This window comes from Phascolarctos cinereus, unplaced genomic scaffold (assembly GCF_003287225.1).
Source record: "Phascolarctos cinereus isolate Bilbo 61053 unplaced genomic scaffold, phaCin_HiC Scaffold_5;HRSCAF=322, whole genome shotgun sequence".
Taxonomy (NCBI): Eukaryota; Metazoa; Chordata; class Mammalia; order Diprotodontia; family Phascolarctidae; genus Phascolarctos; species Phascolarctos cinereus.
Window position 1 is genome coordinate 138,600,614 of NW_027555958.1, and position 25,931 is coordinate 138,626,544.

The following is a 25,931-nucleotide window of genomic DNA, read 5'->3' on the forward strand; positions in this document are numbered from 1 at the left end:
GAAACTGCATCACACTAACAAGAATGCTACCCATTTTGGTGGTACTCATTGACCCAATTGGTTAGTGTTTTAGGGTTACTGCCGAGCCTTTAAAGTTATGATAACAGTCTGAGCACACACAAAATTCTCATTAGGCATCACCTTGTCTGGCATTCCCTTATTTTCTATTGTTCTTCCTCTTCTGTCCCCCAACATTATGGGTTGGGCTTTTTAAGGATTATTATTATTAGTATCTAATAAATTCATCCATGCAAAAGTATTATTAACTGATACAAGTAAAAGGAGGAGTAGAACTCAGGATTTAATTGGAATCAGCTCATCATGAGCAAGCATGAGCAGATGATCATGGAGTTGGATAAACTTCTGATGCAGATGGAGCTGGTTGAATCCAAAATGAAAAACACCACCTTTGAAAAAAGAATGTCCAGTGAAGAGATGGAAGCTTTGAGACAGGTAAACATGAGATTCCCCTGAGATTCCTGCTAGAAGATCAGAGTGGGACAGTGATCCAATGCAAAATCCAAGGGAAATCTTTGTAAATAATGTCTACAAGGCTTCATTAGTTAAGGTAACTTGGGGGTTCAAGGTCTTTGATTTCTTCAGTAGGTGTTTATTGAAAACATTGCTTCAGAAAAGAAAAAAAACAGGAAGAAGACAAAGAAGAAGAGGAGGAAGAAGAAGGAGGAGGAGGAGAAGGAGAAGGAGGAACTCTTGGTTCACCTATTTTAAGATTATATGCACTTTTTACGGGAAAAAATCCTTAGGAATGAAAAATACTAATGGAGAGTCATAGATGGTAGGAACCTTGAGGGTAGAAGAATTTCCTTTGTATCTCTAGCACTTAACAGTTCTGATAAATACTAGATGCTTAAATTAAATCATTTTAATCTATTAATTAAGATTTATTGTAATGTCATTTAAATATTTTAATTAAATTTATTTAACTAATTAATTTTATTTATTTATTATTTATTTTTACTTTTACTTAAATAAATTAAAATTTAATTTATTATTTTTATTTTATATAATAGATTATTTTATTTAATATAATAGATTAAATATTTTATTTAAATATTAAATTTAATTGATTAATTAAGATGTCTTAGATAAAACTGATTTAGACCTGTTAATAACCTTAGAGGATTTGTGTTTTGGTTTCTTCATTTTACAGATGAAGAAACAGGCTAGAAGTGTTAAATGATTTGCCTAAATTCTCATAAGGAATAACACCATTAGGATCTGAACCAAGGTCTTGTAATTTCAAATTAAGCAATCTTTTTATTATAGAAGCCTGCTGCCATGAATTTTAGGGATTTTGTATTAGGCTAATAGATGAGAATTTTATTGATGTCTAGAATCATAAGATAATACAATTTCAGAATTAGAAGAACTATCTAATCCAGGACTGGGGAACCTGCAGCTTTGAGGCCACATGTAACCTTCTAGGTCCACAAGTGCAGCCGTTTGACTGAATCCAGATTTGAACTAAGTCTTCTTGATTCCAGGCCTAGTGTTCTATCCACTGCACCACCTATCTCGTACATGTGAAGTTGAATTTTTTGAATCCAAGTAAAGAACTGAATTTTATTAGATTGAACCCAGTGTTCTAGCAAATCAAGATGTTTGGGGATTGTAACTCAGTCATCCAGTGTGGTGTCTATGTCTCCCAACTTCATTTTACCAACAATTTTTTTTGTTTTTCCTTAGGTAGTTGAGGTTAAGTGACTTGCCCAGGGTAACACAGCTAATAAGTGTCAAGTGTTTGGTCTGAGGCTGGATTTGAACTCAGATACTCCTGACTTTGAAGCCGGTGCTCTATCCACTATGCCACCTAGCTGCCCCCACCAACAATTTTTAAATGAATGCCATCCATGCCTTTATAAGAATGTTGAATAACACAGAGGTAAGGACAAATCTCTGTGACACTGTTAGAATCCTCCTCTATGTTAACCGTGACCTATTAAAAATTATGTTGGGGTTTAGGAATTTAACCAGTTGTAAATTCGCCAAACTCTACCATCATTGGGTTGATATTCAATTCCAATAGTTGGAATAAACACATGAATAGTGCAACAACTTTCTTTTTCAAATGCTTTCCTGAGTAGATGCTCACTAAATCGTAGCATATAGGCAGGGTTGGTTTACCAGTTCTACTTGATTCATGTAACTGAATTGGTAATGTCTAATAAGTTCAGTTAATATTCTAGAAGCTCATTCTAGGCTTGCTTTTCTCTCCCCACCCCTACTGTCATTATTACAAATGGACTCTCCCTGCTAACTCCTGTCAAATTTTTCATTTTGTGTCCACATTTAAAACTAATGTCTTTTTCACCTTTATGGTGCTATAAATTGTGTATGAAGGAGAGGGTGTATGTTTTTGTTTTCTCCTTTAAAGAAAAAGGAGAAATTTCATTTCCATTTGTCTCAAGGACATTTGGCTTATCAAGGTGAGGAGCCTTGGTCTTGTGCCAAGAAGCAGTTTTCTGACCTTTTTTTTTAAATTTAGATAGCGTTCAAGGTGATTGCATTTGGTTCACAAGTTACACAGAGTAAAACCACCAATAAGCAGATAGTCACCTGTTTTGACTACAAATTCAGCAACAAGAAAACAAAACCAACCCTAGCACATCACTAAGCAGTCATAGGAGCAAAACAGATATCCAAGACAAACAAATGAACTCTCCCCACTCCTGCCCACCACAAACCCCTAACTCATTACTTTGGCATGCCAGAAACCTGAAGAAAATTTTCATTAAATTGGCAACATGAGTCAGATACTCCAGGTTTGTGATATTTTCTCATTATGCATTGAAACACATGTGCATCAAAAACATAATTATATTCCAAAGAAACAAATGCACTAATATTTGTACTTTTCACTTGATTTGGACTAGTCTAGTACCTATAATTTGTTCTGTTTCTGAGAACAAAATCAAAACAAAGAAACCATCTGTATTCATCGAGAATTGGGGAAAGGGTCAGGAATACAGGCATGCTAGGTGGAATGAGAAATCATGGGAGGAAGTGGGGAGTTAGGAGTTGAGAAGGTAGAGAGCAGGAAAGAGGAAGAGAACTTTGGGGGAGGGATTGTTGGGACATAACTAATGGAAGGTCAGGTCAAGAGGTTCTAATTTTGAGGAGACAAATCTAACTCCAGATGTTTTCTTCTGACTATATTATCCAGCCTGGCTTTCCTATTAGACTCATAAAATGTAATCACTGGGAAGCACCATAAAAATCATCCAAAGCAAGCAATTTATTTTACAGAAGAGGTAATAGAAGCTAACAAGGTGAGTTGAGGTGTGTTAAGTAACATCTGCCTGCTTATGAGGCCAGGTGATGGCAGAGTTCAGATTAGAGCCTAAGTATCCAGATACTTATCAGCTGCCTCTATCTTTCCCTGAAATGTATCCATAGATTCAGGAACCCTTCTGAATAGGGATTTCAAAAGTGTCCCTGGGATGTTTGCATTCAAATCAGTTGTCTCACATTGGCAACTACTTCTGCTTTTGTATTGCAAGCTCCCATTTTACCAATGGAATGACAGCCGCTGGGGAAAGAAAAGACGTCTAAATTTAGATTCATGAGACAATTGAGTCATTCTCTGCAATGACTTTGCTCAGCTGGGTACAAAGTACATTAGTCTCCTTGCTTACCTGTTCAGCTGATGCTGACTGCAGTCTCTGCTGGCATCCCTGAGTAACTTTGTTTTATTTACTTTTTATGATTATGTGGGAATTCCCAGAGTACTCATTTATTCCAACTCAAACTCGCAATATCTGTGGTTATAAAATGTTCTTTCATATTAGAATAAATCACCTACAGCCAAGTAATGTAGCCTTAAGTTTGAGATGAAATAGTAAGACCTCATCAATGCAGTATTGCTATAGGATGAATTGTTCCATATATGTAAGTTTTCCAAATAAATGGAACCAATACCATTAACTTATTCCAAGGCTTAAAAAATGTTAAATTATATAAAGGATACTCCGCACTTCATTTCATTCATAAGCACAGATGATATTGAATCTAAGTATTTTTTTTTACTGCTTAATGACTCAATATCCTCATAATGAACAATAACAATCATATTGGGCTTTAAGACAGTGATGTCCTCTGGGGTACTTGAGGTGTGTAACACCATTTGTACTCTATACTATATAGGTGCCTTTTTTTAACCCACTGTGTCTTCTCTAGGTAGGTTTTTTCCCCTTCTTCTTTATTTCTTTTTTCCCCTTTGTAATTTGCCACTTCTTATTCTAGATGTAAGACTTTATCAGTTCTACCCCTTTGCAACCTTGGGGTATATTAGAAATCAGTTCAACTTAGAAAATGTGTGTAAAATTAGAGCAAATATAGCCTGAGAGAGTTTGAAATATCTTCCTTTTAACACCATGTGTATTATAATGTTATCCTTCATGCTTTGACTATATATAGATGTACATACATGCATATATATACGTATATACACATGCACATGTATATGTCATACATACCTACACACACACACCACACACACATACACAAGCTTCTCAGAGGCCTTTTTTGCTTAAGTTTTGGATTTCAGACTTGTTCTGAATAATTAAGATTGGTGGATAACTGAGTTGTTATCATTTAAGACAAAGAGAAAGTATTAAAAATCTGCCATTACTGTTCAATCACAACAATATATTAAAATCATTTTGAAAGGCTTTTCTAAGAGCAAATTAAAATTCATTCTAGAAGTCATTAATTTTTGAATTCCTAGCACTATAGATTCCTTCTTGAATACTTCTCAGAAATTTACAATGCATATTTACTTTGTCAAGTGATTTTCCTAAAGCTCAGGTCTTGTAACATCATTATCCATTCCCGCAATCTACCTCCCACTCAATAAACTCCAGTGTTTCCCTATCACCTATGGCTTCAAACCTGAACTTTTCTGTTTTGCATTAAAAACTATTCATAACCTGGAACTGCCCTACCTCTCAAACTTTATTATTCTCATTGATGTTCTCTATGTAGTAGCTTCACTGTCCTTGATATTCCCTGCACATGACCTTTAAGCTGATTATCTCTGCCTTTGCACAGGCTACCCTTCATTTAATCCTTGTTTCCTTCAAGACTCAGCTCAAGCATCATCTGCTATAATAAGAGTATTGTTCCTGAGCTCAATCTTCCCCTAGTTATAAGTACCTTCACTTCCAAGATTACCTTGGATCACTTTTGTGTTTTGCAAATACATGCACACATACATAATACATACATACACACATACATACTTACACATATATTTTGACTCATGTAATTTTAAATACCAGAGAAATTTGCATTTTATTCTAATGACAATAAGTTTCTGGGGGGAAAATAGAAAAGGGAAATACCATGGTCACCTCTGTGTTTTAGGAATATCATTTGGGGTTCTGGGTGATGGATAGATTATAGAGGAAAGACCCTTGAGGCCAAGAAACCATTTAGACAACAATTGTAATAGTTCAGGTGAAAGGTAATGAGGACTTAAAAAAGGGTAATGGTGATATAAGTGGGCATTGTGCAAGAGAAATGGAGTTAGAGTCTGCAAAAGTTGGCAAATGATGGCATATGTTGTATGAAGGAGATCAAAAAGTCAAGTATAACTCCAAGGTTGCATAACTGGATGACCAGAAAGATGTTAGCTTCTAGAAGACAGAAATAGGAAATTTCAGCAGGGATAGGTTCAGGGGGAAAAGATTCTTAGACATGTTTTGCTTTAGATACCTATTGGACATCCAGTTCAAAAGATCCAATAGGCAGTTGGTAATGAAGGATTGGAACTCAGGATAGAAATTCCTGTATTTAGGGCCACATATATACTTATGCCTATATCATTTGCATAGAGACGCTCATTGGTGAGTAGTGAATGTGTTATTTCTCTCAAAGGCATTTGAATAGTAAACTTTAGCTCTAATTGTGAAGTCTAAGATTGTGACCCTTATAGAGATTTCAGACCTGGCACAGAAGTTGAAAGGAAAGTATTTTTTCCAGGTGCTGGGGCCTTTGTACAGACCTTGAAACCAGGCAATACAGGCAATTGTTCACTTCTATGGTAAAACAAAGTTTCCTAAGATGTAACTATTCGATCAGAGGGAAATATCTATTGTTGCCTCCCTCATCACTGCTACATTCAGCTTCTCTTTGGCTATACCATGACAACCTTCTTAAGGTCAGAATTTTGGGACTCCTCTTCAAACTCAGCACTTACTATGTGTAGTCTCTGAAAATAGACCAAAGGAGAATCCATAAAGCTCTATTCATCTTTCATTCTCTGTTATCCTTTGCACCATTCAGTACTAAAACTGGTTGAGAAAAAAGCAGAGAACAATCAGGTGTCTTTCTTTACCTCTTCACCTCCCCTCACCCCCCACCAGGAGTTATGACTTAGTGGAAAACTCACTGGTTTTGGAAATGGACAACCTGGCTGTGAATACCAGCTCTGCTATTTACTATCTATGTGGCACTTCCACTCTCTAGGCTCAGTTTCCTCACCTATAAACAAGCAATACTACTATTTTCATTACTTATTATACAGATTGGCTGTGAGGGAAGTGTTTTGTAAACCTTAAAGCTCTAAATAAATGTTAGCTATTAATCTTAGCTTTAAGATCCCCTAACATCCTGGAATTGAACAATTTTATTTGAGTGCGAAGAGAAAAGGGGCATGATTCTATTTCTCAAATTCATGACAGAAGTTTCATAAAGCTCCAGTAGTAGCATCCTGCATGGGTGCCTCTGTCCCCTAACTCAGTGTCAGAGGAGTCCCAGCTCACAGAGGGGCTTCTTAAGTTCTCTTTCTGGAAATAAAATGCCATCAGGTTGCATTGTTCCAGGGTTATTTGAAAGTTGAATACCTTCCTGAGGAATTGTTTCTACAGTGATTGCCAATTTTCTGCTTGAGAGGTTTATGATCAAATAGTCTCTGGCAGGAGTTTTTAGTTGGGATTTTTGCTACTGCCAATGTTCGAGGGCATTTGCTAGCAAATGTTGAAAATTCTTCTGCAGATTCTGTTAACATTTACAGAACAAATTTCAGCACCTGCCAGAAGCTGCCAGAGAGGCACCCAGAGCACAGTGCTGTGGTGCGGGCAGAATCTGTTTGGGAAGAAAAAACACACAGTACTTATAATAAAGAGTATGCCCTATGGGCCTACTACTAAGGATACAGGTGAGGTCTTTAATTGGGAGAGATGGAAGAAGTTATTCAGGAATTAGGGCCAAGGGGAGAGAGTCATGACAACCAGAAGAAGAGGACTTTGAATTTTGTTGTTATTGGGTTTTGTTTTGTTTTCCTCTTACTTTGGCCTGGTGATATGCCATTAAAATGGTAGAGTACTCAAGAAAAGGCAGCCCATCTAGGGCCCAGAAACTGAAGGACTGAGGAGCTGTAGAAAAAAATCATGATGAATGTCAGGAAGGAGAGCAGGAAAGAAAGCCCTCCTTTTGGGGAAGTAGGAAATAGCCAGAGAATAGAAATCCCAAGACAGCACTTCTAGTAAAGGACTTTCACCAAAGTGATCTTCATATTCAGAGTGAATTAATCTTTGAACAATTTTGGGGAAAATTGTCTGTTCTTTGTAAGATTTCTACTTTATTTTACTTTAAGGAACAATTTACCACATAAATTTGTGACTAATATGTTTATGAATCGGAAGCTGATTTCACTGCACAAGAGGTTACCATGCTTCTATTTTCTCATTTTTTGGGGGTAAGGACTGTGATGTATGAGAGTGAGGATATCCCCTAAAGTATATTGATCTCTTTGTATTATGAGAGAATCTCTGAAAGAAAGGGAGATTGGGAAGAAGGAGGAGGAAAAAGGGAAAAGAGTAGTTAGAAAAGAAAAAAAATATCTCATATGGGGAAAATCAGAACTGGTAAGGATAAAATCCAAGCCTACTGATTCAAGTTTCACTGAATCAGGTTTCTTAGAAGTAGCATGGTAATTCCCAAACCTTCAACCCTACAACCTACAAACTCACCTTTGCAACATGAAATGTTATGAGACATAATTAAGAAAAAAATAGTGTGGTATAATTTGTGTTCTACTATCTATATATGTTAGCATTTAGAGGAAAAAAATCAATTCCTCTGTTACACCACTAATCTTGGTAAAATAGTGGATGCAGGACATCAGTGTTAAATGTTTAGGAATATGTATGTCATGACCACACTAAAACGGCATTATATATCTAAGGAGATAAGGGGTTAATTGGAACACTATATTGCCCTGTGGATATGAGAATCATCTGTGGGCTCATTTTGGGAAAGCAGAGAACCATGTACAGAATATTGATGGAAACAAGCTCTTCTACTTTTTTAGGGTTGGCAATAGAGGCATCAGGGAGTTCACGTCTATCAGTTCCTCATGGTGAGTAGAACAGAAACAGGGAGTTGGAGAGCTGATCTGTACCTTGGGAATAATTTTGTGAATACTTCTTTCAGTAAACTAAATGAAGTCTTTTTTTCCCCTATCCTGGAAAATTTAATGTACTTCTACAAACATAGCCTGCTCACACTTAAGAAGTAGTAAGTAGTTTATTCACCCATAAAACCTGACCTATGATGAAATAAACAGAAGAACTGTGTGAGAAGTGTGAGGAGGAGAGAGGAAATGGAATGATTTGATTATGTTTGGAGAAATGGATGGTTAGTTCATGAAACAGATCTATTGTAGGCACAGAAACAGAGGTTGGCTTCTGGCTTTACTGAAAAGAGTAAAGGCATAGCTAGTGGAAAACACATGCTGAGTCTGGTTCCAAACCTTGCCTCTGCTACTTACTATATGACCGTGGGAATGTGGTCACAATGACTTTGAACCTCAGATTTGTTCTCTATAAAATGGTGATCATAAGACCTATAATACCCACATCCCAGGGTTGTCTTGAGGATCAAATGAAATAATGTATGCGAAGCACTTTGCAAACTCTAAAACGTTATGTGAATTTCAATTGTTATTAGAAAAAGTGATCCATTGGTCCACTCACAGCACCTACAGCTCAGAAGATGAGAATGACAGCCAGGGAGAAAAGATCATAAATCAAAAGGAACCAAAGTTACTGTTCAATGAAAAGAGTTAAGGTTGAGGTGAGAAGGTCTAAGAAAAGAAGAGATAGATGCGTGTTTAGATTCAGTAACCTTCTTAATTTAGCTATCAAGGCTAATGGTAGCATTAATAAGAGAATGCAAATCAAAGGACTCCCTGGAGCAATTTACATCTAGTCAATGTTAAGAAATGTAAGCAGCACACAGAAAATTAACACTCTGTCAGATGGTAATCAAGGGCACAGAGAATCAAGCTTAGAACTCAAACTTTCTGGAAATGAAATACTGTCTTTGCCTTTTAAAAAGATCAACTACAAGTTATAAGTTTTGTTTATGAAACGGCAGGCCACCTACCACTCACCCCCTGTTCAGTGAAACTTCTAAGTATTTTTAGCCATATTTTTCTCCTTCCCTCGAGTCTCTGAGTAAGGTATGTCCCTGCTGTTGTGTAAAACTAATTCTTCTTACACTCTTGATCCCCTCCTGATTCCTTTTAACTACAACTAGGCTGCTAAGCTGTGCAGGGTTCAGAGTACTAGAACTAAAGTCAGGACGAGTGTTTGAGACATTTACTGGCTATTTGACCCTCGATAAATCATTCAACCTCTCTCTGCATCAGTTTTCTTTCTTATTTTTATTAATTTATTTTGATTCATCAACAATCACTTCTACATCAGGTTTTTCACCCACAAAGTGGAGATAATAATAGCACTTACCTGGCTGAGAGATGTAATTTATAAAATGCTTTGTAAACCTTAAAACATTATACAAATGCTACTAAATATTATTACTACCAGATTCAATAACCCCTTTTCATTTCTCATCTTTGTTGAATTCTACAGGTTCTGACTCTATGAGCTACCCTCCTATAAATAAACATATATATATTCACACACACACACACACACACACACACACACACACACACACACACACACACATACACACACACACACACTTTCAACCTGATAGCTTCTCCTTAGGCTTAAGAGCAACTATATACATTAGTGTGTAATCAAACTATCCAATCTTTCCTCCAAGTTTGATGGCTCCCCATCTATTTGCTAAAGACCCTAAGTGGTATTACTTAAAGATCAGTCCTTTATACGTTCCTCTTCTCTCTACATATCCCCTTTTAGCAACTTTGTTCACTCCATTGTCTTCAGTTTTCACATCTATGAAAATAACTCACATTTCTATGGTCCTTTAAAACTTGCAAAGTACATATCTCACCCTACGAAATAGGGAAAGATCATTATTCCAATTTTACAAATGAGGAAACTAGGGCTCAAAAAGTTAAGTGAAAGGGGCAGAGCCAAGATGGCAGAGTAAAGGAAGGGAGCTGCTCCCCAAACCCCTCCAAATATCTTTAAAAAGTGACTCTAAACAATTCTAGAGCAGCAGCACCTACAAAAATACAGTGTAAAACGAATTTCCAAACAGCCAATGAGGAGAAGAACACCTTAAAAAAGCATAATTTTCCAAATGGAAAAGGAGATCCAAAAGCTGTTTAAAGAAAATAATTACTTAAAAATTAGAATGGAGCAAATGGAAGCTAATGACTTTGTGAAAAATCAAGATACAGTAAAACAAAGCCAAAAGAATGAAAAAAAATAGAAGAAGATGTGAAATATCTCATTGGAGAAACAACTGACCTGAAAAATAGATCCAGGAGAGGTTTAAAAATTATTGGACTACCTCAAAGCCACAATAAAAGAAGAGCCTAGATATCATCTTTAAAGGAATTATCAAGGAAAATTGCCCTGATATTCTAGAACCAGAGGGTAAAATGGAAATTGAAAGAATCTACTAATCACCTCCTGAAAGATATCCCAAGATGAAAACTCCCAAAAATATTATAGCCAAATTCCAGAATTCCCAGGTCAAGAAGAAGATATCACAAGAAACCAGAAAGAAATACTTCAAGTATTGAGGAGCCAAAATCAGGATAACACAAGATTTAGCAGCTTTTGCGTTGAGGAACTTGAGGGTTTGGAATATGATTCTATGGAGGGAAAAGGAGCTAGAATTACAACCAATAATTACCTACCCAGCAAAACTGAGCAAAATCCATGAGGGGAAAAACTGGATATTCAATGAGATAGAGGAATTTCAAGTGTTCTTGATGAAAAGACTGTAGCTGAATAGAAAATTTGATGTTCAAATATAAGACTCAAGAGAAGCATAAAAAGTTAAACAGGGCAGAGAAATCATAAGGGACTTATTAAATTGTTTACATTCCCACATGGGAAGATGATATTTGTAACTTATAAACCTTTCCCATTATTAGAGAAGATATGCATATGCATACATATGGAGTATATATAGACAGAGGGCACAGGTGTGAGCTGAATATGCAGGGATGATATATATAAAATAAAATTAAGGGGTGAGAGAGGAACATAATGGGAGAAACAGAAAAGGAGAGGTAGAATGAGGTAAATTGTCTTACATAAAAGAGGCAAGAATAAAGGTTTTATAGTGGAGGGAAGGGGGGGAGATGAGGGAGAGTGAGTAAACTTTACTCTCATCAGAATTGGCTCAAAGAGGTAATAACATACACTCTCAAATGGGTATAGAAATATATTTTACCCTATAGGAAAGTAGGGGGGAAAGGGGATACAAGAATGGCCAAGGCAGATTGGAGGAGCGGACAGTCAGATGAAAAATGGGAGGGACAGGGTGAAAGGAGAGAGAGAAAAAGAATAAACAGGGGGCAATAGGATAGAGGGAAATATGGTTTGCAATAGTAACTGTGAAAAAAGAATGTGAAGCAAGTTTCTCTGATAAAGGCCTCATGTCTCAAACATATACAGAACTGAGTCAATTTATAAAAATGAAAGCCATTCCCCAACTGATAAATGATCAAAAAATATGATCAGTTTTTTGATGAAGCAATCAAATCTATCTGTAGCCATATGAAAAATACTCTGATAACTCACTGTTGATTAGAGAAATGCCAATTAAAATAATTCTGTGATACTAATTCATATCTATTAGATTGGTTAATAGGACAGAAAAGAGAAATGACAAATGTTGAAGTGGATGTGGGAAAATGAGACATTAATGCACTATTGGTGGAATTGGGAACTGATTCAATCATTCTGTAGCACAATTTGGGACTATGGTCAAAGGGCTATAAAACCATGCATATTCTTTGAGCTAATAATATCACTACTAGGTCTGTATCCCAAAAGAGATTTAAAAAAAAAAAAGAAAAGGACCTATATGTACATTTTTATATTAGCTCTTTTCTGGGGACAAAGAATTAGAAATTGAGGCAATGCCCATTAATAGGTGAATGGCTGAACAAACTGTGTTATGTGATTATGATCGAATACTATTTACTTTAGGAAGTGATGAGCAGGATGCTCACAAAGAAACCTGGAAAGACTTATATGAGCTAATGGAAAGTGAAATATACTATGTACAAAGTAACAACAATAGTACAGGAAGATCAGCTGTGAATGACTTATCTATTTTCAGCAATATGAGCATCCAAGACAACTCTGATGGACTTATGAAAAATGCTATCCATCCCCAGACAAAGAACTGATGGTGTCTGAATGAAGATTAAAGCATATATTTTTTTTACTTTATTTTTGAGGTTTTTTTGTCTATGTTTTCTTTCACAACATGACTGCTATGGAAGTGTTTTTTTTTTTATGACTACACATGAATAACCTATATTGATTTGTTTGCCTTCTCAATGGTGGGGGTAGGGGTGGGAAGGCAGGAAGGAAGAGAATTTGGAAACCAAAGTTTTAAAAATGAATGTTAAAAATTGTTTTTACATGTAATTTGCTAAAAATTAAAGTATTAAATAAATAAAAATAAATAAAAAAGTTAAATGACTTACCCAAAAGTTAAATGATTTACTGGTTAGATGCCCATTAAGTTTTTGAAGCAGAATTCAAAATCTAGATCTCTTGACTCTAAGTCTAATACTTTTTTCCATTATGCTAAGGCTGTTGTTCTAATGGCTACCAAATGTAGCCATCCATTTATTGACCTCTCTTCTGAGATCTAGACCTACATTTCCAGCTTCTCATAGACCATATGACCCTGAATACCCCAACAGCTCCTAAAGTTGGAAATGTCCACACCTGTCCCGTTGTCCTGATGTTTTTTTAAAATTAACTCTTGCTTGAGTCAGAACTACATGCATACATATGTATACATATGTACATATAAATATATATGTATCCTATATATCTTTATATACATATATTTACACATATTTGTATATATATATAATATCACCCAAGGTATGAGATAGAGGTAAACTTAACATTAAAATAGTCATTAAAAAAGAGGCTCAGGGTGACTAGGTAGCGCAGTGGATAGAGCACCGGCCCTGGAGTCTGGAGGACCTGGGTTCAAATGTGACCTCAGACATATAACATTTCCTACCTGTGTAACCCTGGGCAAGTCACTTAACCCCAATTGCCTTACAAAAGAAAAGAAAAATGGCTCACTCTTGCAAATGATTCCCAAGGACATTTCACTTGGTAACAAAGAATATCAATTGACACATTTTCTAAAACTTTTCTTAATGAAATTTAAGATGGGTTGGGTCTCAGAGCTTTAAATACACAAAGCACTTTAAAATTATGCATAAGGATCTCAGCTGATCAATTTTAAAAGTCTCTGCATTAGAATATTACTGCCTAATAGATTCTGTTTTTAATCCATTTTAATTATACAATCAATTTTTTACCTTAATGATTAGTGTTTACCTTTTCATAGTTTTTAGTTTTCAGTGATGCAATATTGTTTAAGTGGGGAAACTACTAAGTTTGTCTTTAGGGTTGGCAGTGTTGCAACCACATAATAATAACAATAACTGACATGTATATAACACTTATTGTGTGCCAGGCACTGTGCTAAGCACTTTACAATAATTATCTCATTTGATCCTCACAATGGTCCTTTGAGGTAGGTACTATAATTATTCCCATTTTACAGATGAAGTAATTGAAGCAAACAGAGGTTTAAGAAACTTGTCCACGGTCACACAGCTAGTAAATGTCTGAGGCTGGAATTAAAAATGATTCTTTATGACTCTTGGCTTAGCCTTTTCTCCACTGAGCCATCTAGCATTCCATGCAGTTTTGAAGAAATATGTTTTTCAATAAAGTTTTTTTTTTAAATTTATCCAGAATAAACCATCATTCTAAGAAATAGAGCAGGAAATATATTCTACATGTTCCAGTTAAATCCTTGGCTCATAACCTAGTGCTTTCTTGGCATGGATATGTACATTAATGTATATTAAGGCAATTGACAGTGGTTTGTAGGATATATTCAAGGGAATAAAGAATGACATTAGAAAGGAGGCTAATGTGATAACATAGGTGAGAGCTAATATAAGAACCTAAACCAGAGTGGTGGCACTGGCAATGAAGAAGGGACAGAAATTAGATGCTTTATTGACTGATGAATTTGTGGACATCTCAGGCTGGTTGGTTGTTGTCCTTTGTTCTAGAAGAGGACCAAAGTGACATCACTATGCAAGTTTCAGTGTGTCTGACTGTGGCTAATAAGACCAATATGAGCTCCTAATGTTCTACCACAGGTCGTGCACAAATAGTCCGTGTGAACATTTGGGGTGGATTCTCTAAATTTGTGCATCTTGCATTTCTTTTGAGTGAATTCTGCTTTTCTCAGAGCACAACACCTTCTCTGATGTGGACACACCATGCTGAGAGGTCCTGTGCCAGTGTCTCCCATGTTACACAATCAATTCATAAGTTTTTAAGAGAGACCTTGAGAGTGTCCTTATATATCTTCTGACCACCACTCACTGTGTGAGTTCTTCATAAAATAGTTTTTTTGACAAACATACATTTTGCATTTGAACAACATGGCCAGCCCACAGGAGTTGTGCTCTCTAAAGCAGAGTTTGAATGCTTGACATTTTAGTTCAAGAAAGGACCACAGTGTCTGGTATCATATTCTGCCAGGTGATCTTCAGAATCTTCATAATTCCAATTCAAATGGAAGCAATTCATTTTCCTGGCATGGTGCTGATATATTGTCCAGGTTTCCCAGGCATACAATAATGAGGTCAGCACAATGGCTCTGTAGACCTTCAGTTTGGTAGGCAACCTAAAACTCTTCTCTCTCATACTTTCCTTCAGAGCCTCCCAAAACTGAGCTAGCTCTAGTGATGTGTGTGTCAACCTCATCATCAGTGTGTAAATCCCTGGAAAGTATACTACCAAGGTAAGTAAACTCATCCACGGCACTCAAAACTTCTCCATTTGTTGTAACCAGATTTTGTTGTAATCATATTTTGATGGTAGTGGCTGATGGAGCACCTGTGTTTTCTTGGTGTTATGAAATTGATGTACAATGCTGATGAACTTTTCTGGGCAACAAAATTTTGACATAATTTTCCATAAACCCTCATAACTGACAGTATCAAAGGCCTTGATCAGATCTACAAACATTGTGCATATACCTTTGTTCTGCTTCTGGAGTTGTCATGCAGCCAACACCATACCAACTGGTCCTCGGCTCTTTCTGAAGCCATACTGGCTCTCAGGTAGATGACCATCTTCCAGGTGAAGGATCACCTTATTAAAGAAGACTGGCAAGAATCTTGCCAGCAATGACTAAGAGAGAGACCCACTCATGACTGTCACAGGACAATGTATTTCCTTTACCTTGATAGAGATGGACAATGTAGACATCCTTGAAATTCTGAGGGGATAACCTCTTCTTGCCATATAACCTTCAAAATTTCATTCAGCTTTTGTATGAGCAACCAACCGCCTATTTTGTAAATCTCAGCTAGAATAGAATCAGCACCAGGTGCTTTGCCACACAAAAGGAGCCTAATGGTATCCAAACCTCTTCTTTAATTGGAATTTCAGTTGGGGGTGGGGGGTTAACTTCAACCTGAGTTAGTCAGTGGCCTCAGCATTGATTGATGATGGTCTGTTGAGAACACTATAGAAGTGTTCAGCCCATTTCTCTAGGATCATATCCTTATCACCAATCAATGTGATTCTATCAGCACTGAGTAGTTGAGGTACACCATAGATCTTTGGCCCATAAATAGCCTTTAGAGGATTACAAAAGCACTTTGGATTGTTAATATCACCATAAAACTGCATTTCATCTGCCTTCTTACTGAGCCAAGAATCCTACAGCTCTCTAGGCTTTGCTTGTATTTGCTTTTGATGGAATTAAATGCTACCTTCTTAGAGATGGATGAATTATCCTGCTGGTAAACTCTGTGGAATTCTTGTTTTCCCCATCATTTACACTAAACCAGTCTTGATGTTTGCAAGTGTTCTGACCCAGTTGAGGTAATGTGGTGATAAACACCAAATCTCTGAAAGCTGCCCACTCTTTTTCTGCTCCACTGTTACCAACTGTGTGTTGGTTCAACTTTCCCTCCAAGTTAGCCACAAATGGTTCCCTCTCAGAGAAGAGCTCTAATCTGTTGACATGAATTTTTTGGTAGTCATTTTCCTGTGAGGAAGCTATTTTGGTGAATACAAAATGTTTGGCATGGAGAGGATAAGGCTACAATCACTCCAGCACTCTGCCCCACACATTGCCTTTGTCACTGTCACATCCTGCCTGTCTCTTCTCCTTACAATCACATAGTCTATTAAAAGCCAATGCTTGCTGCGAGGGTACATCCACAAAGTTATATTGCCTTTAGGCAAATATAAGATGGTGTTGGTGATGAGCAGGTCATGAGATGCACAAGTCTTCAGTAGTAAGTGACCACGGCTATTGCTGTTTCCAACTCCATTCCTCCCTAGGACTCCCTGAGAAATCTGGTAGTCTGAGCCTAGTCTAACATTAAAGTCACCTAGAATTATAAGCTCATCCTCTTTTGGCACATTGATGGAAAGGATCTCCAGGTCTTTATAAAATTTTTATTTAAACTTATCAGGGTTAGTCATGGTGGGACCATAGACATTAATGATGGTGGCATGATGATTTCCTGTAAATGACAACCACATTGTGATAAGCCTGTCATTCATTCTTTTTGGTAGGCATACAAGCCTGTTGACTAGATTAGTTTTGATTGCAAAACCTACACCAGCTTCAAGGGGCTCCCCTTCCTTGTGACCACTCAAGAAAAATGTGTATCCAGCTCCAACTTCAGTTAGCTGGCCTTCATTTGCCAGCCTTATTTCACTCAGGGCTGCTATTTGGAAGTGATACCTGCTGAGTCCTCTTGCAACAAGAGCTGTTTGTCTTTCAGGTCTATTGGATTTTATGTTGTCTATAAGTATGTGCACCTTTCATGTGCCAATGATGAGTAGAATCATCTTTTCAGACATTTTTGTACCTTTTTTGTGTTTTGATGACAGAGTGGGATTCCCCACCTGTCATATCATGCCAGATTGGGTAAGCAGACAATTTTTAGAGCAACTTTTCTAGCCCCTTCCTTGAACCAGGAGATGAGCAGTGTGATCCTTAAAAGGCTGCTCAGACCCCCAAGGGGCTGCCAAAAACCACTGCTGCTTCCTGTGAGAAAACAATCTTATGGTCTTGGCCTCCCTTATTCAGGATTGTGACTACAGCTCCCAATGTATCCACACCTGCTGCTTCATTACTTGCCAGTTGCCACAGGACTTTGAGACAGGTAAAATGATGGCTGATGTCTTGATTCATGCATAAATTGGATTTAAGTGAGGCAGAGTTGCACAAAGTTGTCAACCTCAATCTCTTCTCCAGAGTTATCACAGTCTAATGGCAGGACAGAATCAAGATGACTGGTGATGGCTCAAGATTCAGTGGATGACCTAGGTGTCTTTGATGTCTGACCAAGCTCCAAGTGCTCCATAGCTCATGCTTCTGCCTTCATAGCCATTGGAACAAATTGTTCTCATCCACCCATTCTACTAGGGAAGTTTTTACATACTTGGTGTAGACACCCCCCTAATTCACCAACAGGTTTGAGACCCCTCAGTTACCCTCAGCCTGAGTTAGCCCATCTCCTGAAATGGTTTACTGGGATGTGGCCACTGCACATATCACAGCTTCTTGGAGCCACAGGTGAGAGTTAGGTGGAACAGGTGGACTCCAGAGGTGGAAAGCATCCCTGAAAAGGACTCAGCAGCCTTCACACCAGAGGTACTAGTTTTCCCTGAACATACCCAACACCCCACATCTCAGGTACTACTTTGTGAAGGAGGCCTTTTGTCTTGCTCACCGCCACCCTACCCCTGCCACAGTTTATAGGGTCCTAATCTCAGGAAATTACTTTGTTTTTACTCTGTCTATATTTGGCATATACTTTTTGTGCATGTGTTATTTTTCCCCAGTACAATTTAAGCCCCCATAGGGCAAGGGCCATTTTGTTTTCTTTTTCCTTTATATCTCTAGTACCTAACACAGTTCATGATAACATTAAATTCTTAATCAATATTTGCTGAATTACACTAATTTGATTTTTGTAGATAGATGACAGAGAAGTATGATTCAAATATTTGGTTCTGAGCACAAATGAATAGGAAAATGCAGGTCGCATTGACAGAAATCATAGAAAAGGGTAAGCAGAAGGGAGTTTTCCTCAGCAGGTTATGTGTTCTGTAACAGAGTAGACACAAAGAAAGTTTTCCATTTGAAATAAGAGAACTGAATGCACAATAGTACAAACTTGGGAATAAGGAAGGAAGTATATCTGTGTATGAGTGTGTATCTGTGTGTATATAAATGCCTCTGGGGATAGAAGGGTCCAGGAAGCTAAGAGGGCAGTAAGGATATCTACTTAACTCAAGTGGAAGCTTTGTTCTCAGGGAATATCAGACAAATAGACTAAGTCTTATCACCCACCACTAGAATTGGAGTTTGTGGGAAGCTCTACTCCTCACCAAGCAAATCGTATTACCAGTGCAGGTAATCCAATTCCATCTTGTCTCCTTCAAAAGATTGTCCCCTCTGTCATTCCTACTCTATTTGATTTCTCCCTTTCTATTGTTTGCTTTCTTATTGCCTACAAACCTTTCTCTGTCTCCCCAAACCTCAGAAACACTCCCTTGATCTTTCCATCTCCACTATCATCCTATAGTTCTTCTGCCCTTTTTGGTTAAAATGCTTGAGAAAGTGATCTACAATCAATGCCTCTACTTCTTTTCCTCTCACTCTCTTTTTAACCTCCTATAGTCTGACTTTTGACCTTATTGTTCCCTTGAAACTGTTCTTTCCAAAATTACCAACCATCTCCTAATTGGCCTTTTCTCAGTCCTCATTTTTCTTGACATCTCTGCAGCTTTTGACACTAATTATCACCCTGCTCTCCTTGATACTCTTTTCTCTATATTCTCTGAACACTCTTCTCTCTTGGTTCTCCCTCTAACTATCAAACTGCTTCTTCATAGTCTCTTGTCAAATCCTTATCCAAGTTAAACCCATTCATTATAGGTGTCCCACAATTCTCTCCCCTGGGCCTTCTTTTCTTCTCCTACTCTACTGCTTCATTTGGTCATTTCATTAGTTCCCATGGATTTAATTAACATCTCTATGCTGATAATTCCCAAATCTACATAGCTTGTCCTAACCTTCCTATTTATGTCCGGTCTCACATCTCCAAATGACTTTTCAGTCATCTTGAAATGAATTATCTAGTAGGCATCTTAAAAAACATCTTAGAGTTCACCTTAAAGTCAACATGTTAAAAACTAAGGTCATTATCTTTCCCCTAAACCCTGATCTTTTCTAGATGTCACTATTACTGTGAAGGGCATTACCTCCTCCCAGTCCCCCAAACTCGTAGCCTAGGCATCATCTTTAGCTCCTCACTATCTTTCACCCATCCATATCAAATTCTGTTGCCCCTCATTACCTCATGTTTGGACTATTGCAAGAGCTGGCTGGTGGATCTACCTGCCAGAAGTCTTTCCCTACTCCAGTGCATCATACATTTGGCCAGGAAAGTGATTTTCCTAAAGCATAGGTATGTCAGGCCATATCACTCCCCTACTCAATAAAATTAGGTGGCTCACTATCATATCCAGGATCAAACACAAAAATCTTCTGTTTGCAGTATTAAGCCCTAAATCTACCACTCTATGATTTTCTAATCTTCTTATGCTTTACACAGCCTTCCCTCCAATCCTCAATCCAATGATTAAGATCCAAAGATCTTCCACAAACAAGGCATTCCATCTTTTAGTCTTGGGCATTTTCTCTGGATGTCCCCCATTCCTAGAATGTTGTCCCTCCTTCCCTGGATTTCTTCAAGTCTCAACAAAATTCCCACTTTATACAGAAAGCCTTTCTCAACACCTCTTAATGTGTATACCTTGTTTGTACATATTTTGATTGCTTGTTGTCTCCTCCAATTACAATGTAAGCTCTTGGATAACAAGGACTGTCTTTTGCCTCCCAAGCATTTAACAGAGTGCCCAGCACATAGAAGGAGCTTAATAAATGCTTATGGACTAACTGTATCACTCCTAGGGGCAGCTAAGTTGCATAGTAGATAGAGCTATGTACCTAGATTTATCTTGCTGAGTTCAAATCTGGCCTCAGACACTTATGAGTTGTGTTACCCTGGACAAGTCACTTACACCTGTTTGCCTGGGGATCATCCATCTTTTGTGTGTGTGTGTGTGTGTGTGTGTGTGTGTGTGTGTGTGTAACATCAGGTTTAATGCCCATGTAGACAAAATAACTTTTTGTTATAGCTATAGACTGAACTGAGTCAGTCTATTCATCAGCAGTTTGGGGCATTGATCCCTGTGACTTGTAGCAAAAGAATTCAGATGGATTTCCAATCTATTTCCTTTACTATTATTAGAAAGTTGTAAGAAGTGTGTCTTACTCACCAAAGACTTTTATCTTCAGTATCATACATCTAGCTTATAGCAGAGCTGAGCATAGTACTGAGGTTTTCTAAATCCCAGTACAAGGTTTCAAGTATTCCTTATGAAAAAAAAATGATTCAAGACCTTTACATCAAAGAAGAGGGGAAAGTTTAGTCTTAGGCCTCAGAAAACTAGTTACAGTTTGATAGCCTGAGGTTAGACTCCCATCCTCCCTCTTCCTATCATTGGATACAATGGTTTAAAGAAATCTATTTGTGAATTAAGACATAAGTCTAGACAGTGCATATAATATTTAGATGGTTAGAGCAAGAAAGAGAATCAAGAAAAATATAAAAGAAAAAAAAATTTTTAAGTATATAGCAACTGACATTGGGGGAAACAATTGGTAGGCGAAGAGAGGAAAAAATGTACATGAGCAAAATAATTGAAAAAATCACGAGGGAGAAAATCATGACAACTTCACCAGAAAATGTCCATTAAAATCACAATCCATTAGATGTGTATCTTCAGGACACTAGCTGTTGCTTTAATTTATTTTGCTGAAAGCATATGAATTAACTAGACCAGTCAAAAGATAAGGGTGTTTTCTTTCTCCAAAGTTACATGAGGTTATTAAAGCCATCTTCATGCCACAGACATCTACAAAGGCGTACAAGTTGAAAAGAGGATACATGCACACATACACACACACACACATACACACACACACACACATATACACATATTTCTTCAAGTTTGGAGTTATATTTTGTTTAGTTTTTTGCTCTCAAATATTTTCACCTCTTCTGATGACCCTTGTCCCCCTTCCACAAGGTGCAAAATATAGATTCACGTACACATCTTCTGAGATATGGTGAAAGGAAGGAGAAAGATGAAAGAAACATTGTTCTATAATTGATCATATCTTGTTTATCCACTAATCTTGACAGACAGAAAAAACATAAAACAACAACATCATCATGAAGTCTGATAGTTAATGGCACAAAACTTACAGAAAAAATAGGAAGTTTTGGTAAAGATAAAAAAAATATCCTCCCCTTGTCCTTGTAAGTTTTTCAATCATTTGTTTTTCATTTCTACCCTGTACCTTTCTCCAAGTTATGTTAGTAAAAGTGAGACTATCCAGAAACCATGGTAGTTGCTGCTGTTCTGAACATCTGTACCACTCACACTTTTTGGCTGTTAATAGACGAAACTCATTGGCAGAGCTTTTCTTCACATGCGATGGGGACATAAAACTCCCCTCAGCAAAATAGGCAAGTGCCAAGACTGCAGTCTCTAGTCCTTTTATATAAAATGAAAGAAGCAACTGCAACCATTCTGATCAATGGCAATCATAAAGGTTTCAGTATAATTTAATGGAAATTGAAGAGTCAGGAAAACCAATGTCTTATGTTTGGTTCTGCCCTTAATTTGGCAATATTAACAATTGTGAGCCCCAGTTTCTTCACCTGCACAACGAAGAGGATGGACTATGTGGATTCTAAAATTAATTCTACCTCTAATAATTTATTAGCTGATAATAGTAAAAGTCTAGGGTAATTTACCCAGCCTTTGTGATAATGTTTGTTGGACCAGTTCTAAAAAGTGTAGTAGAAAGCTATTCTGATTCTATTCCCTCCTATAAAGGCATGATTATGCACCATTATGCACTATAATTGGAGCTCTGATCACTGCCCCTAAGTGTACTATGTTTGTATTGTGATACAATTAAGTGAAAAATAATGGCTTACATTTGAACAGTACAAGAATTAATTTTTTCACGATAAACAATGAAATAACTGCTTAATTTAACACTATCCAAACTCAAAGTAGAGTTACAGAGAAAAAAAGGATGAGGATGAGGATGAATGTTATTATAAAATATGCCCCCTTCCATTTTATTTATTGATTTTTTGACCATTCATTGTGCAGAATTTTCCTTGGCTTTGGACTTGTTCTTAGTAAATTAATCTATTCCTAATTAGTTTCATGGATCCTTTACTTTATGGATTTCTGATTTTGATTTGTTATTCTCTTTGATCCCTAGAACAGGACACCAGTTCTAACCATTGATTTTATACTCTAGTACTAGCTGTTTCCCCATCAGAAAAGAAGAAGATATAATCATATTATAGGATCATAGATTCAGAGCTGTAGGAGAATTTAAAAGTTTCCTCTCTCAAATCCTTCATTTCACAGATGAGGAAGCCAAGTCCCAGAGAAATTACCTTGTCCAAGGTCACAAAGACAGTAAGTCACAGAGTCAAGATTTCAATTCATGTCTTCTGATTCCAAATCTAACATTCTTTTCACCATAACAAGATGATTTGCTTTACATGCATACAAACACACACATCCTTTCTCCTAACCATGGTGTTAACTATTTACTACCCTTTGCAAGAAACAATAGTTCTGGGTACAGAAAATGAAAACAAAGAAAAAAAACCCACAGTTACCACAGACATTATAGTCCAGCCTTAGGGACTGATCAGAGTAACATCATGATCAACTTGCTGAGGTAACCTTTTCTCTTGGACTTTACTTTTCTCTATGGCATCTTGGAATCAGGGAATTTTAGAATCTGCAAGGAACCATTGTCCATGTAGTCCAACCCATATTCAAGGGTATGGATACATCCATTGGTTCCTCCTTGAGAAAATTAAAGACATATACTATATTTAGAGACCTTGTTGACCCTGTTAACATTTCAGGGATGATGAATCAATAAGTCTTAGTGGCATATTGATTGACTTATGCTAAGACTATAAATAAGAATTGTAATTGCAAAAGCAACCATTCTTCTTCCCTGAGATTCAGAGTGAGAGATACTTAAACACAGATGAGCACCAGGAGCAGACCTTGGGGGAGTGGTAAGCTTTAGCATCGAAAGATCTGCCCTCACCAACATGCGTACATATGCCAAGGTAATATTGGAAATTTTATGGCAGAGGCATAATGCAATTGTACATGCTCTCTCTTTCATGTCAGGTGCAAGTAGGGTACAGTGGGTAGATTAGTATTGGTCCTGGAGTCAGGAAGACTCAACTTTCTCACTTCAAATCTGGCCTCAGACACTTACCAGCTATGTGACCCTGGGCAAATCATTAAACACTGTTTACACCACTTTCCTCATCTATAAAATGAGATGGAGAAAGAAATGGCAAATTACTGACATAGTTTTTGCCAAGAAAACACCAAATGGGGTCATGAAGAGTCACACATCACTGTAAAACTACTGAGCAACCTCTTCCATGTCACAAGAGGGGATTAGAGCTACTGGACCCAGACATGGAAAAGCAATATTATTGGCATGTTGCAGTTTTACATGTTTTCAAATGATGGCCCCAGAAGACTGACCTACGTAGCCAATTGTTGGGAATTCCCGATTCAAAGCCTTGTGGAATAATGTTGAGACTTCAGATATTTAGTCTTCTGGCCTGTTTTGTTTTGTCTTGATTTTTTTTAGGCAATTGAGGTTAAGTGACTTGCCCAGGGTGACACAGATAGTATGTGTCAAGTGTTTGGTCTGAGGCCGGATTTGAACTCAGGTCCTCCTGACTTCAGGGCTGGTGCTCTACCCCCTGCACCACCTAGCTGCCCCCAGATATTTAGTCTTCTTCAGAGACTAGCAATAGCAATATCTTAGAGGAAAGAAATGTTGAATGAAGTTCCACATTTAAAGGAATAAAAGGTCTCCACCATGATATGAAGAAACAAAAAACATGGAATTTTACCCTCTTGTACTGAGTTAATCAGAAAATATAGGGCCAGTGAGGACGTTATTGCCCTTCTAAAGCCTAAGTTCATTTTCCTTCCAATAAAAGTCCAGACTCTGAGATATTCCTATAAGTATAGATGTATGTATATGTCTCTAGAGGTATATATGCTCACAAAGAGATCAAGTCTCCCTTCTCCCAGCTCACTTTGGCAGCAACAGCAGTATATCCCACTGGAAGCTCTCTACCCCTAGGCATGGGTCTCTGGACTTCCTACCTTGAAAGCAAAGCAGTAGGCACCGAGGAAAGGTGAAGAGCTTCCTCCAAGTTGACCTTACCAAGTCCACCTACCTAATAGGCCTTCTGGATTATAGGGCAGGCATGACCCACATTGTTTGAGAGGTAGACAGGCTAAGCTCAAAGGTGAACAAAAATTAAGTGGTCAAGGTTATCATCATTATGGCCATGCCACCTATGATCATTGACGGCATCATGGGCTATATGTGAAGTTCCTAAGGTCCCCAGACTTTCAAAACCATCTTTGCTGAGTATATCAGCAATAAGTGTAAGAGGTGATTCTACAAGAACTGTTGTAAGTCCAAAAGGAAGGCCTTCACCAAGTATTGCAAGAAGTAGCAAGAACGATAACTACAAGAAGCAGTTGGAGATAGACGTCAACAGCTTGAAGAAATACTGCCAAGTGACATACAGCAGCATGTATGAGAAAGTGGACTAGGCCCACAAGAAGTTGGAGCATCAGGTATCTGTGTCCACTGTGTTTGGGAAAGAAGAGATGATTGACATCACTGGAATGACCAAGGGCAAGGGTTAAAAAGGTGGTAAGACCTGCTGGTACACACACACACACACACACAAAACTTCCCCCTCCCCCGAAATCCACCATGGCTTGTATAAAGTGGCCTGTATTGGAGCTTGGTATCCTGCTCACATGGCCTTCTCTGCAGCTTGGGCTGGTCAGATTGGCTACCACTATCATAGAGATCAATGAAAAAAAAATCTACAAGATGTCCAAAGCTAAAAGACCAAGAATGTGAAATAAGTAAAAAAGAACACATCAGCCAATTGTGACCTGGCTGATAAGAACATTAATCTTCTGGGAGGCTTTGTCTACTATGGTGAAGTGACCAATGACTTTATCATGGTGAAGGGCTGTGTTGTTGGAACCAAGAAGCATGTCCTCACCCTGTGAATGTATCTGTTGGAAGACTAAACATCACTTTATGGAGAAGATGCAGTTGAAGTTTATTGACACTGTCTCTAAATTTGGCCATGGCCAGTTCCAGACTGGAGGGAAAAAAAAACTTTCATGGGAGCACTAAAAAAAGATCATGATGCTCAAGAAACCACCTAA

General features: G+C 37.6%; 1 pseudogene; it reads left to right on the plus strand.

Moving 5' to 3' along the window:
- Window positions 1-321: 321 nt before the first annotated feature.
- Window positions 322-25,931, plus strand: LOC110208938 (large ribosomal subunit protein uL3 pseudogene; annotated as a pseudogene).